The sequence below is a fragment of the Canis lupus genome, chromosome 36, assembly GCF_003254725.2.
Source record: "Canis lupus dingo isolate Sandy chromosome 36, ASM325472v2, whole genome shotgun sequence".
NCBI classification, from domain to species: domain Eukaryota; kingdom Metazoa; phylum Chordata; class Mammalia; order Carnivora; family Canidae; genus Canis; species Canis lupus.
In genome coordinates, this window is record NC_064278.1 from 5,495,460 (window position 1) to 5,509,095 (window position 13,636).

The following is a 13,636-nucleotide window of genomic DNA, read 5'->3' on the forward strand; positions in this document are numbered from 1 at the left end:
TAAATTCAAAGCATCAGGAGCAACATGGAAAAACAGTCAAGAAACTGTGAGCATAAAAAAAAAAAAAGAAAAAAAAGAAACTGTGAGTATAGTTCTAATTTTCCATTTACTCAGTCTCAGTTTCATTATAAGTAAAATAAGAAGATTGACTAGAGCTCCAAATAAATTTAATGGAGCATCAGTGATATGACATGCTCTTTGGAAGAATTACATGCTTCATGAAAGTAAAGGTTCTATTGGTGAAATAAGTTCAGGAAATTCTACACACCATTTACCCTCTCTGAAGAATCATAATGCACTGTAGAACAGAAATATCTAACTTTGTATAACCCACCATTTCTCACAATTAGACAAATGAAATGTGTATCAATAGAGGAATAATTAAAAGATTTTACCTCATAGCATGATTTTTACAAAGACATCCTATATACTGATACAGTAGAGTTCTGGGACACAAGATAAGAAAGATAAACTACACAATAATACATATATTAACTAGTTTTTGTGTATATACGTAGTCATTCATATGCATTTAAAAAGGTCTAAAAAGAATACACAGCCTAGGTGGCTCAGTCGGTTAAACCTCTGACTCTATTTCAGCTCAGGTCATCATCTCAGAAACCTGGGATCAAGCCTTGAGTTGGGCTCTGCTCTCAGTGGTGAGTCTATTCAAGGATTCTCTCTCCCTTCCCCCTCCCCCTGCTTATGCATGCACTCTCTCAAAAATAAATAAATCTTTAAAATATATCTTCCTGCAATAAAAACAGGAAGCCAAGAAGAAAACATATATAAATGCACTAGGGAAGTTTCACACTATTTAAAGTGAAACTTTTCATAACAGAGATACATTGATTGGCTCTTCTATAAATGTTAAACTTCATGCATTTTTTTATAACATGATATATCTCCAGGTTACTGAATTAAAGATTTATAAGAACATTCACTGAGACTTTCCTTTTTATTTTTTTTTATTTTTTATTTTTTTAAAGATTTTATTTATTTATTCATGAGAGACACAGAGAGAGAGAAGGGGGCAGAGACACAGGCAGAGAGAGAAGCAGGCTCCATGCAGGGAGCCCGATGTGGGACTCAATCCTGGGTCTCCAGGATCACACCCCAGACCAAAGGCAGGCGTTAAACTGCTGAGCCATCCAGGGATCCCTTGAGATTTTGCTTTTTAAAAGTACAAGTTAAAAAAACTTAAATGCTCATAATAATCAATAGTTAAATGGCAAAATATCAACTCAAGAAAATTTTTCAGTGTTATCTATTTTGTGAATTGCCTACATGATTTCCTAAGAATTTTGAAAGATAACAAAATAATGTGTATAATTATGTAGAATACATAGCAACAAAAAAGTACCTATGAACATAAGGGGAAGAAATCTAATGTGTAATTCAATATGTAATTCTGTTATGATTATACCTGTATAAAGTGAGAAGTATATTGTCTTATAAATAGAACAGGTGTCATACAACCATGTGTATGAAATACTGAAGAAACAGACACTATGGAATGAGCACTGGGTGTTATACTATATGTTAGCAAATCGAACTTCAATTAAAAAAATACAAAAAAAGAGAAAAAAAGAAAGAGACACATGTTACAGCACTTGCCTCTTAAGAGTAAAGACAAGTAAATCAATTTTAATAGTACGAGATTCATTTATTCCACCCACAAAAAAAAACAAAAACAAAAACAAAACGTATCCAGGGTCTACTATGTACCAAGTGCTGTCTAGATGCTATTCATCAGGAGGAAGAAAAACAAAACAAAACAAAAATAATAATTTTTGCCTTCATTAGGAGAGAAAACTACAATAGAAATATTTGAAGGCCATCAGTGCCAAGGGAAGAAATACAACACAGAACAGGATAAGGAGTGCAGGGAGTACAGGGAGGAAGGTTTGCAATTTCAGTTAGGGTGTTAAAGTCATGCAGAAGAATACTTTGGACCAAATGCTTTGAAAGAGCTGAGAACAACCCATAGGGTTATTTGAATGACTGGGAAATGCCAATGTTTTAAGGCAAGAGTTCATCTGTTACGTATACAAGAAACACCAAGGAGTCTAATGTAGCTGGCCCAGAGTAAACTACAGGAAATGTAGTAAGAAGTGGCATGAAACTGGGAAGGGGCCGTAAGGAAGTTATGTGGGGCCTTGTAGGCCACTGGTAAGACTCTAAGTCATACAGGTTGGCTGGCTGGTTACTTGCTTGTACAGATTTTAGGTTCACAGCAAAATTGATAGGAGGGTAGAGAGTTCTCTGGCCCCATACATACATACCTGTTATCAAAATGCTCCATCAAAGTGGCACATTTGTTATAATTTATGAACCTACACTAACACATCACTATCATGCCAAGTCCATAGTTTACATTAGGGTACACTCTTGAAATACATTCTATGGGTTTGGACAAATATATAATAATGACATGCATCTACCAATATAACATCATACAGAGTAAAATTGTCCTAAAATTCCTTTGTGCTATACCTAATTCATTCCTCCTACCCTTCTAACCTCTGGCAAACACTGATCTTCTTACTATCCCCAGTTTTGCCCTTTCCAGAATGTCATATACTTGGGAGTCATACAGTCTGCAGCTTTTTCAGATTAGCTTCTTTCACTCAATAATAGGCATTTAAGATTGCATGTCTTTCCATAGCTTGATAACTCATTTCTTTGTAATGCTGAATAACAGTCCATTTCTGGATTATTTATCCATTCACTAAAGGAGATCTGAGTTGCTTCCAGGTTTTGGTAATCATGAATGAAATTTCATCCTTTTTTGTGGACATGAGTTTTCAACTAATCTGAGTAAATGACAAGGAGCATGATTGCTAAAATGTATGGAAAGAATATGGTTAATTTTGTAAGAAACTGCCAAACTGTACTCCCAAGTGGCTGTACCATTTTGCATTCCCACTAGCAATGAATGAGTTTCTGTTGCTCCACATCCTTTCCAGCATATGATGTTGTCAATGTTTCAGATTTTGGACAATCTAGCAAGTGTGTAGTAGTATCTCATTGTTTTAGTTTGAATTTCTCTCATGACATAAAATGTAGCACATTTTCACGTATTTATTTGGTGAGCTGTCAAGATCTTTGGCTCCTTTTAAAATTAGGTTGTTTTCTTATTATTTTTAAGAGTTTTTTGTATACTTTGGATAATGGTCTTTATCAAAAGTGTCTCTTGCGGGCAGCCCCGGTGGCGCAGCGGTTTAGCGCCGCTTGCAGCCCAGGGCGTGATCCTGGAGACCCTGGATCGAGTCCCACATCAGGCTCTCCACATGGAGCCTGCTTCTCCCTCTGCCTGTGTCTCTGCCTCTCTCTCTCTCTCTCTGTCTCTGTCTCTATGAATAAATAAATAGATTAAAAAAAAAAGTGTCTCTTGCAAATATATTCTCTTATTCTGGATCTTGTCTTCTCATTCTCTTGTAATTATCTTTCATAGACCGAGTTTTTAATTTTAATGAAATTGAACTTAATAATTCTTTCATGAATCATGGTTTAATGTTTTATCGAAAAAGGCATGACCATACCCAAGGTCATCTAGATGTTATCCTATGTTATCTTCTGGAAGTTTTATAATTTTGCCTTTTCATTTTTCAGTCTGTGATTCATTTTAGGTTAATTTTTATAAAGGATGTAAAGTCTTCATCTAAATTCATTTTTGCACATGAATATCCAGTTATTATAGCACCATTTTCTGAAAGCACTATCTTTACCTCATTTTATTATTGTTTTGCTTTGTCAAAGATCAAATTGATTATATTGATGTAGATCTACTTCTGAGTTTTCCAATCTGTTCCACTGATCTATTTGTCTATTCTTGTGCCAATACCACACTGTCTTGATTACTGTAGGCTTATTGTACATTTTAAAGTTGGGTAATGTCAGTCTTCCAACTTTAACACTGAGAATATTAAATCTGAAATCACTAAAAAACTATAGGTATAGGTGCCCCAAAAGCAGTTAGTATGAAAGATGGAGTTCAGGGGAAATAACTCCAGGCTTATATATTTATTCCATTAGGAAAAAGAAAAGGTCCTTCTCAAACCTTCCAAAAAAAAATAAATAATAGAAAAGGAGTAAGGAACAATCCAAAATTCATTTTATGAGGCCAGCATTACCATGATAATGAAATCAGACAAGGAAGAAAATTACAGTCCAACCTATCTGATAAACAGAGATGCAAATATCCTCAACAACATATTAACAAATCAAAATCAATATATTAAAAAGGAACATACATCATGATCAGGGGGAATTTATCCCTGGGGTACATGGATACTTCAATATCCACGTATCGGTCATGCAATATACCACATTAATAAAATGAAGAATAGGCGTCATATAATTATCTCAATATATGTGGAAAAAGCATATGACCAAATTCAACGATTTATGATAAAAACTTTCAACAAAATGGGTATAAAATGAATTTTCTTCAACATAATAAAGACCATATATGACAATCCCACAGCAAACATCGTTCTCAACTGTGAAAAGCTGAACATTTTCCCTCTAAGATCAGGAACAAGACAAGAGAGAGATACATATAGCAATTCTCCCTATTTTATTCCACATAGTATTGGAAGCTCTAGCCAGACCAGTTAGGCAAGAAAGAAAAATAAAAGGCATCCAAATCAGAAATGGAAAAGTAAAACTGTCTCTGTTTGCAGATGACAAGATATTAAAAATAGAAAATCCTAAAGACTCCACCAAAAAACTACTAGAAGTAACAAATGAATTCAGTAAAGTTGTAGGATATAAAATCAATATACAAAAAGCTATTTAATTTCGATACACAAATAACTATCACAAAGAGAAATTAAGAAAACAAACCATTTTTAACTACAACATAAAAGAAAAAAAAATCCTAGGAATTAATTTAATCAAGGAGGTGAAAAACCTGTACACTGAAAACTGCAAGACACTGAAGAGGATATAAATAAATGGAAAAAAAATTCCATGCTTATGGGCTGGAGGAATTAATATTATTAAAATGTCCATACTGCTTAAAGCAGCCTACACATTCGATGCAATCCCTACTGAAATTCCAACAGCATTTTTTTACAGAAATAGACCAAATAAATCCTAAAATTTGTATGGAACTACAAAAGACTCCAAATAGCCAAAGCAATCTTGAGAAAAAAGAACAAAGCTGGAGGGATCACACGTCCTGATTTCAAACTGCATTATAAAACTATGGTAATCAAAACAGTATGGTATTGGCATTAAAACAAACCAAGACACAAAGATCAAAGGAACAAAATAGAAAGCCCAGAAATAAATTCATGCATATACTGTCAACTAATCTGTGACAAAGGAAGCAAGAATAAACAATGGGGAAAGGATAATCTATGTAATTACTGGTATTAGGAAAACTGGATGGCTACACGAAAAAGAAAGAAACTGGATCACTGCCTTACATCATACAAAAAATCAACTCAAAATGGATTAAAGACTTGAACATAAGACCTAAAACCACAAAACCTCCAGAAGAAAACATAGGTGACATTGGTCTTAGCAATCATTTTTTGGATTTGACACCAAAATCAAAGGCAACAAATGTAAAAATAAACAAGTAGTACTAAATCAATCTAAAAACCTTCCATATAGCAAAGGAAACCATCATTAAAAAAAATGAAAAGGCAACTTACTGAGTGGCAGAAAATATTTGCAGATCATATATCTGATAAGAAATTAACATCTAAAATATAGAAAGAACTCCTACAACTCAATAGCAAAAAAAAAAAAAACTGATTAAAAAATGGCAGAGGATCTAAATAAACATTTTTTCAAGAAGAGACACAGATGGTCAACAGGTGCTCAATCAACATCAATGATCATCAAGATTATGCAAATCAAAACCACAATGAGGTATCACCTCACATGCCTTAGAATGGCTATTATATAAAAAATAAGAAATAACAAGTATATACAGAAAAGGAAACCCTCTATGGAAAACAGTATGGAAGTTCCTCAAAAAATGAAAAGTAGAACTGCCATATATGATCTAGCAATTTTAATTCTGGGTACTTGAAGAAGACTAAAAATACTAACTCAAAAAGATATATACACCCCCAGATACATATGTTCACTGCAGAATTATTTACAATAGTCAAGAAGCAACCAAAGTATGCATTAATGGATGAATGGATAAGGAAAATGTATATTTTTACAATGAAGTATTACTCAACCATAAAATCGAAATACTGCTATTTGTAACAAAATGGATGGAACTTAGGGCATAATGCTAACTAAAATAAGTTAAAGAAAGAAAAATACCATATGATCTCACTTATATGTAGAATCTAAAAAAGAAAGAAGAAAGAAAGAAAGAGAGAAAGAAAGAAAGAAAAGAAAAGAAAGACTCATAATACATACTGAGGACAGATCGATGGTTACCAGATGCAGGAGTGGGGGAATAGGTGAAATGGGTTAAGAGGTCAAAAGTTACAAACTTCCAGTTATAAAGTAAATTAAGTCATGAGATGTAAGGTATAGCATGGTAACATGGATAGTAAATTATATTGCATATTTGAAAGTTGCTAAGGGAATATATCTTAGAAGTTTTCATTTCAAGAAAAAAAATTTGTTAACTATGTGTGGTGATAGATGTTAATCAGACTTAACGGGGTGATTATTTCACATATATGAATATCATTAAACTAATATAATGTTATACATCACTTATACTTCAACAGAAAAAATATCTCCTTAAAAAATGGAATATGCAACTTTGGCATTTCAATGTTATCTAAATCCAGGGGGTAGAATTACTTCACCAAGAGAGTGATTATAGTGAAGGAACAGTAGTTGTGCAAGGAGTAAGGCCTGGGGCATGGATGGAGACATGAAGAGAAACAGCGAAGAAAGGGAAAATAGAAAACTAGGCGGAAAAACAAAATATGAAGTTGTGGAAGGCATAAGAAAACAAAAAGTTTAAAGGAGGATAGAGTGATAAACTTGGTTAAATGCTACAGGTTTAGTCAAGAATGTGAGAACTAAGAACTGACTGAAGTCACAGAAGTCATCAGGGTCACTGACAAGAACACTTTTGTGGAGTTGATGTGAAGCAAAAGCATGACTTAAGTCAGATCAAGAAAGAACAGGAGGAGAGGGGAGGCTGGGTGGTTCAGTCAGTTAAGTGCCTAACTCTTGGTTTCAATTCAGATCGTGAGCTCAGAGCAGTGATCGCAAGGTCCGAAGATGGAGCCCCCATATCAGGCTCCCCGCTCTTCAGAGAGTTGGCCTGGATTCTCTCTGCCCCTTCTGACTTTGTATGTGTGCTCTCTCGCTCTCTCTCTCTCTCTCAAATAAATAAACCTTAAAAAAAAAAAAAAAGAATTGTAGGAAAGTATTATAGGTAGCAAATAAAATTCTGCTAAGTAAAAAGCAGAGAATTTATGGCAATAATGAAGGAAATGAAAAGAAGGATCCTTTTTTCTGAGTATGTTGTGGTAATAATCCAAGAAAGGGAAACATAATGATGCAAAAGGGAGATGTGATAATAAGACGAAGCAACTATAGGAAAACAACAGGAATTATATCCATCTAATAAAACCCCAGGTTGGAGTATGAGAGAGCAGAAAACTGAGTGTACTGGGGTTGACCTCAGAACTAACGCTGGGCAGATCCTCTTGAGATAGCTCTCAAAAATGATTTGACTTGATGATGGGTTGGGTAATAAATACTAAGCATATTGAACAAAGAAGTTCTTGTAAAGGCAAAAATCTTATTGGCAATTTTTTTTTTCTCTTTCCAATTGGCCATCAACCAAATTTCACAAAGTAAAAGGGGCTTAAAAACATTCCTACAAAAAAGTCATGGGTTGATTATGCTAATGGTCTGAATGTGTGTGTAACCCCCAAATTTATGTTGAAATTCTAAACTCCCAATGTATTAACATTAGAAGAGAGGGCCTTTGGGAGGTGATTCAGTTGGAGATAGAGCTCTCATGCAAGGAATTGGGGCCTCTTAGCTCTCTTGGTCCCTCTAACATTGATGACATAGTAAGAAGATGGCTACACTCTATGACCACAAAGCAGGCTCCCACCAGACTCGGATTCTGCTAGGATCTTGATCTTAGACTTCCCTGCCTCCCAAATTGTGAGACAAATTTCTATTGTCTATAAGCCACCCAGTCTACGGTATGCTGTTACAGCAGACCAAACAGGACTAAGAGTAGAAAAGTAACAGAATCACAGGAAATGACACAAAAATACCAAAGCTGATGCTTTTGCTCCTAGTTATCAACCATATTATGCGGGGGGGGGGGTGGGGGGGGTGGGGGGGGGATATCTCTACCAAAATAAAGAATTTAACAATAAACTTCTTATAATATGGATATCTATTACTGTTTGTTTTTTTTTTTTAAGATTTTATTTTATTTATTTATTTATTCATGAAAGACTGAGAGACAGAGAGAGCCAGAAACAAAGGCAGAGGGAGAAGCAGGCTCCATGCACCGGGAGCCCGATGTGGGACTCGATCCCGGGTCTCCAGGATCGCGCCCCGGGCCAAAGGCAGGCGCCAAACCGCTGCGCCACCCAGGGATCCCAGATATCTATTACTGTTAACAACTATCATCCTAAGTGTTCAGTATACCTTGAGAAACTGGCTCATAATTTAAAGCCTTCACTTTTAGCAAAATATTTTAAGATATTTTTATATCATCTTTATCTCATCTTATTTTTATTTTATTTTTTAGTATATCATATATCCTACATAAATATACTAGAATATTAGTAAATATATAATTCATAAACAATAAAATGACAAAAAAATATACACACACACACATGCACATATATAGGTGATCTATGCTCCCAACACATTTTTACTGGTAGAGAAGCACAGTCAAAACAGCTCTAAAAAAACATACAAAACACCAGAAAAACAGTTCAAAGACCATTAATATATAAGACTGGAGCCTAAAAATCATGTAGTCTAAGAAAAATTTCTCAACCTTTAAAGTGAACTTGATTTAAAGACAATACTAAGGGGTGCCTGGCTAGCTCAGTTGGTACAGAGTGCAACTCTTGATTTTGGTGTTGTAGAGATTACTTGAAAATAAAATCTTAAAAAAAAAAAAAAGAGAGCGAGACAATTCTAAAAGAAAAGAAACCAGGCAAAAGCAACTACTGCTAATCACCCACTTAAAAGAAAACAAGTAAATGCTCTTTGAAAACAGGGGTACCTGGGTGGCTCTAACTCATTAATTGGGCTTAGGTTGTGATCTCAGGGTCATGAGATCAAGTCCCGAGTTGGGCTCTACACCTAGTGTAGAGTCTGCTTAAGGATTCTCTCTTTGCTCCCCGCCCCCGGCCCACTCTCACTATCACTCACTCTCTTTCTCTCATAAATAAATACAATGTGAAAAAAAATGTCTTCAAAAACAAAAACACTGCCCTTTTGGGAATACAGGCATACTTTGTTTTGTGCTCTGTTGTACTTCACAGAGCATGTGTTTTTACAAACTGAAGGTTTGTGGCAACCTTGCCTCGAACAAGCTATCGGCACCATTTTTCCAACAACTTTGCGTCTCTGTGTCACAATTTGATAATTCTTGAAATATTTGTTTTTTTTAAGATTTTATTTATCTATTCATGAGAGACAGAGAGAGAGAGAGAGAGACAGAGAGAGAGAGAGGCAGGGACACAGGCAGAGGGAGAAGCAGGCTCCATGCAGGGAGCCCGATGTGGGAATCGATCCCAGGTCTCCAGGGTCACACCCTGGGCTAAAGGCGGCGCTAAACTGCTGAGCCACCCAGGCTGCCCAGTTTTTCTCTTTTTTGAGGAAGGAGATAAACCAATTTTATTGTCCATTACTATGTTATACAAGAATCTAGGAATAAGATTTGTAGAGAATAAATGGGTAAATAAGAGGGCAATGGAAATAATTTAAATTTGAATTATTCTCCGTGATATTACAATGAAAACCATCCCAAAATATGTGTGTGAGTGGCTTCAGAATAGGTGTGTTCCCTGGCAAAACCTGCCATAAATTTAAGATGTTCAATGTTTTGTCTGCTCTATGGCCCTCGATAAAACTTTTTGGGATCTTCGAGAAAAAGAATGTTTTCCCATTGCTCCAGGGCTGTGCTGAACTCTACTCTTTTGCAAATGTGTTATCCACCCCTGAGCCTGCCAGGAAATCCATCAAGGGATCATGTAAAGCCCAAACCAGGGGATTGGTGTTGGGTGTCCTTCCCCTCAGGCTCACCAATGGACCGAAAGCTCATTTTTCTGAGGGAGAAGATGTCACTTTTGTCCTCCTCTTCTTGCCCAAGCTCATCTTCTAGATAGTGACAGTCCAGCAACAGAGCCTTCTTGCCACCATTCTTTATAACATTAACCCTGAAATTGGGAATGGGTGTCCGTTCAGGCTCCTGCTCTTCAACTCTGCCCTTGTGAGGGCTCCTCCTCCCCATCAAATGTTGGCAGGATGCTACTGTTAATGTTTAAAGTGACAACAAATGATCTCTAGCAACTTTCCCAGCTACTTTGGCTTCTGTCCCATTCACTTCCAGCTTCCAACCTCCAGACATCTTGAAGAGAGACTTCTTCTGCTTCTGTCTCTTCTCTTCCTCAATTTCATCACTCAGTAATTCAATAAAAGCTCTGTCCCCCTGGGTTTGCAGCATGCTGCAGCTATAACCCCAGGGTGCTCAAGAGTTCAGGAGGCTCAAGCAGATCCAGCCCATTTGGGGGCAGAGTGCACCATGAAAGTCCCAATGAAAGGCCTCAAGTGCTCCATGGAAAGCCCACACGGACTGCAGCAGAGGCTGAGGCAGCAGGGTTGGACTGGTTGCAGAGTCCCAAGCTGGGGGGCTGCACTGGGGATGCAGACATGTGTAGGCATGAAGGTTGACCCACGCAGAAGATCCTAGCCAGTACCCCACTGGAAGTCCTCTATTTCAAACTTTTTCATTATTATTAATTTTTTATTATTATTTATTTATGATAGTCATACAGAGAGAGAGAGAGAGAGAGAGAGGCAGAGACACAGGCAGAGGGAGAAGCAGGCTCCATGCACCGGGAGCCTGACATGGGATTTGATCCCGGGTCTCCAGGATGGCGCCCTGGGCCAAAGGCAGGCGCCAAACCGCTGCGCCACCCAGGGATCCCCATCATTATTTTTATATTTGTAATGGTTATCTGTGATCAGTGATCTTTGATGTTACTATTGTAATTGCTTTGAGGGGCCATGAACCATGCCCATGTAAGACGATAAGTTTTATAAATGTTTGATGTGTTCTGATTGCTCCACTGATGGATCTCTCCCCCCAAATTGGTCCTCCCTATTCCACAAGACAGAACCATACAAAAATTAGGCCGATTAACAACCCTACAGGGCAGCCCCAGTGGTGCATCAGTTCAGCGTCGCCTGCAGCCCAGGGTGTGATCCTAGAGACCCAGGATTGAGTCCCACATCAGGCTCCCTGCATGGAGCCTGCTTCTCCCTCTGCCTGTGTCTCTGCCTTCTTTCTCTCTCTGTCTCTCATGAATAAAAAAAAAAAAAAAAAAAAAAAAAAAAAAACCTACAATAGCCCCTAAGCGTTTAAGGGAAAGGAAGAGTCACAATCTCTTTCTTTAAATCAAAAACTAGAAATGATTAAGCTTAGTGAGGAAGGCATGTTGAAAGCTGAAACAGGCCAAAAGTTAGGGCTCTTGTGCCAAACAGGCAAATTGCGAATGCAAACAAAACATTCTTGAAGGAAATTAAAAATGCTACTCCAACGACACATAAATGATAATTTAGTGAAACAGCTTTACTGCTGTTATGGAGAAAGTTTTAGTGGTCTGGATAGAAGATCACACCAGTCATAAAATTCCTTGAAGCCTAAACCTAATCCAGAACAAGGCACTAACTCTCTTCAATTCTATGAAGGCTGAGAGAGGAGAGGAAGCCGCAGAATAAAAGTTGGATGCTAGCAGAGGTTGTTTCATGAGGTTTAAGGAAAGAGGCCTTCTATCTCCATAACATAAAAGTGCAACATGAAGCATCAAATGCTAATATAGAAACTGCAGCAAATTATCCAGAAGATCTAGCTAGAACAATTAAAGAAGGTGGCTACACTAAACAATAGATTTTCAACGTAGACAAAATAGCCTTCTATTAGAAGAAGATGTCATCTAGGACTTTCATAGCTAGAGAAGAGAAGTTAGTGTCTGGCTTCAAAACTTCCAAGGACAGGTTGACTCTTGTTAAGGACAAATGCAGCTGATGACTTGAAGTTGAAGCTAATGCTTATTTGCCATTCCAAAAATCCTAGGCCCTTAAGAATTATCCTAAATCTATTCTGTGTTCTAATGGAACACAAATGGAACAACAAAACCTGGATGACAGCACATCTATTTACAACATGGTTTACTGAATATTTTAAGCCTACTATTGAGACATATGGCTCAGTAAAAGAAGATTCCTTTCAAAATATTACTGCTAAAAAAAAAACAAAAACAAAAACAAAATATTACTGCTCATTGACAATGCAACTGGTCATTTAAGAGCTCTGATGGAGATGCCCCACGAGATAAATGTTGTTTTCGTATCTGCTAATTCAATATCCGTTCTGTAAACCATGAATCAAGGAGTAATTTTGATTTTCTGGTCTTATTATATAAGAAATAAAATCTGCAAGGTTATCACTGCCAGATAGTAATTCCTCAGATGGATCTGGGCCAAGTAAATAGAAAACCTTCTAGATATGATTCACCATCCTAGATGCCATTAAGAACACTCATGATTGATGGGAAGAGGCCAAAATATCAACATTAATAGGAGTTTAGAAGAAGTGGATTCCAACCCTCATGAATGAACTCTGAAGGGTTCAAGATTTAAGAGAAAGAAAACTGAAGATGTGGTGGAAATAGCAGGAGAACTACAATTAGAAGTAGAGTCTTGAATATGTTACTAAATTGGTGCAATCTCATGATAAAACTTTAATGGATGAGGAGTTACTTCTTATGGCTGCACAAAGATAGTAATTTCTTGAAATGGAATGTTCTCCTGGTGAAGATGCTGTGAAGACTACTGAAATGACAACAAAAGACTTAGACTATTACATAAACTTAGATGATAAAGCACTGGTATGCTTTGATAGGACGGACTCCAGCTTTGAAAGCAGTTCTACTGAGGAATACCATGCAGCCATAAAAAATGATGAGATGATGCAATTTGAGACAACAGGGATAGATAAGAGTGTTATGCTAACTATAATAAGTCAGACTATGAAAGATAAATGCCATGTGATTTCACTCAGAAGTAGAATCTAAAAACAAGAATGAATGAATAAACAACAAAATCAGACTTACAAATACAGAACAAACTGATGGTTGCCATACAGGAGAGGATAGGGGGCTTAAGCAAATTGGGTGAGGGGGAGTGGGTGATACAGGTTTCTAATTGTGGAATGCATAAGTCATAGGAATAAAAGGCACAGCATAAGGAACATAGTGAATGATACTGTAATAGCATAATATATAAACCTGTCAAACACTAAGTTGTATACCTGAAAAGAATGTAATATTGTATGTCAACGTAGTCAAAAGTAATTTAAAAAAGATATGTACAGGGGATCCCTGGGTGGCTCAGCAGCTCAGCGCCTGCCTTTGGCCCAGGG

At 36.8% G+C, this 13,636-nt stretch overlaps 1 protein-coding gene and 1 pseudogene across 5 annotated transcripts in view; both read right to left on the reverse strand.

The window, feature by feature from the left end:
• Positions 1-13,636, reverse strand: part of BAZ2B (bromodomain adjacent to zinc finger domain 2B) — a 293,071-nt gene that overhangs the window by 255,465 nt on the left and 23,970 nt on the right. The window lies entirely within an intron of this gene.
• LOC112674702 (complement component 1 Q subcomponent-binding protein, mitochondrial-like) lies at positions 9,839-11,117 on the reverse strand (annotated as a pseudogene).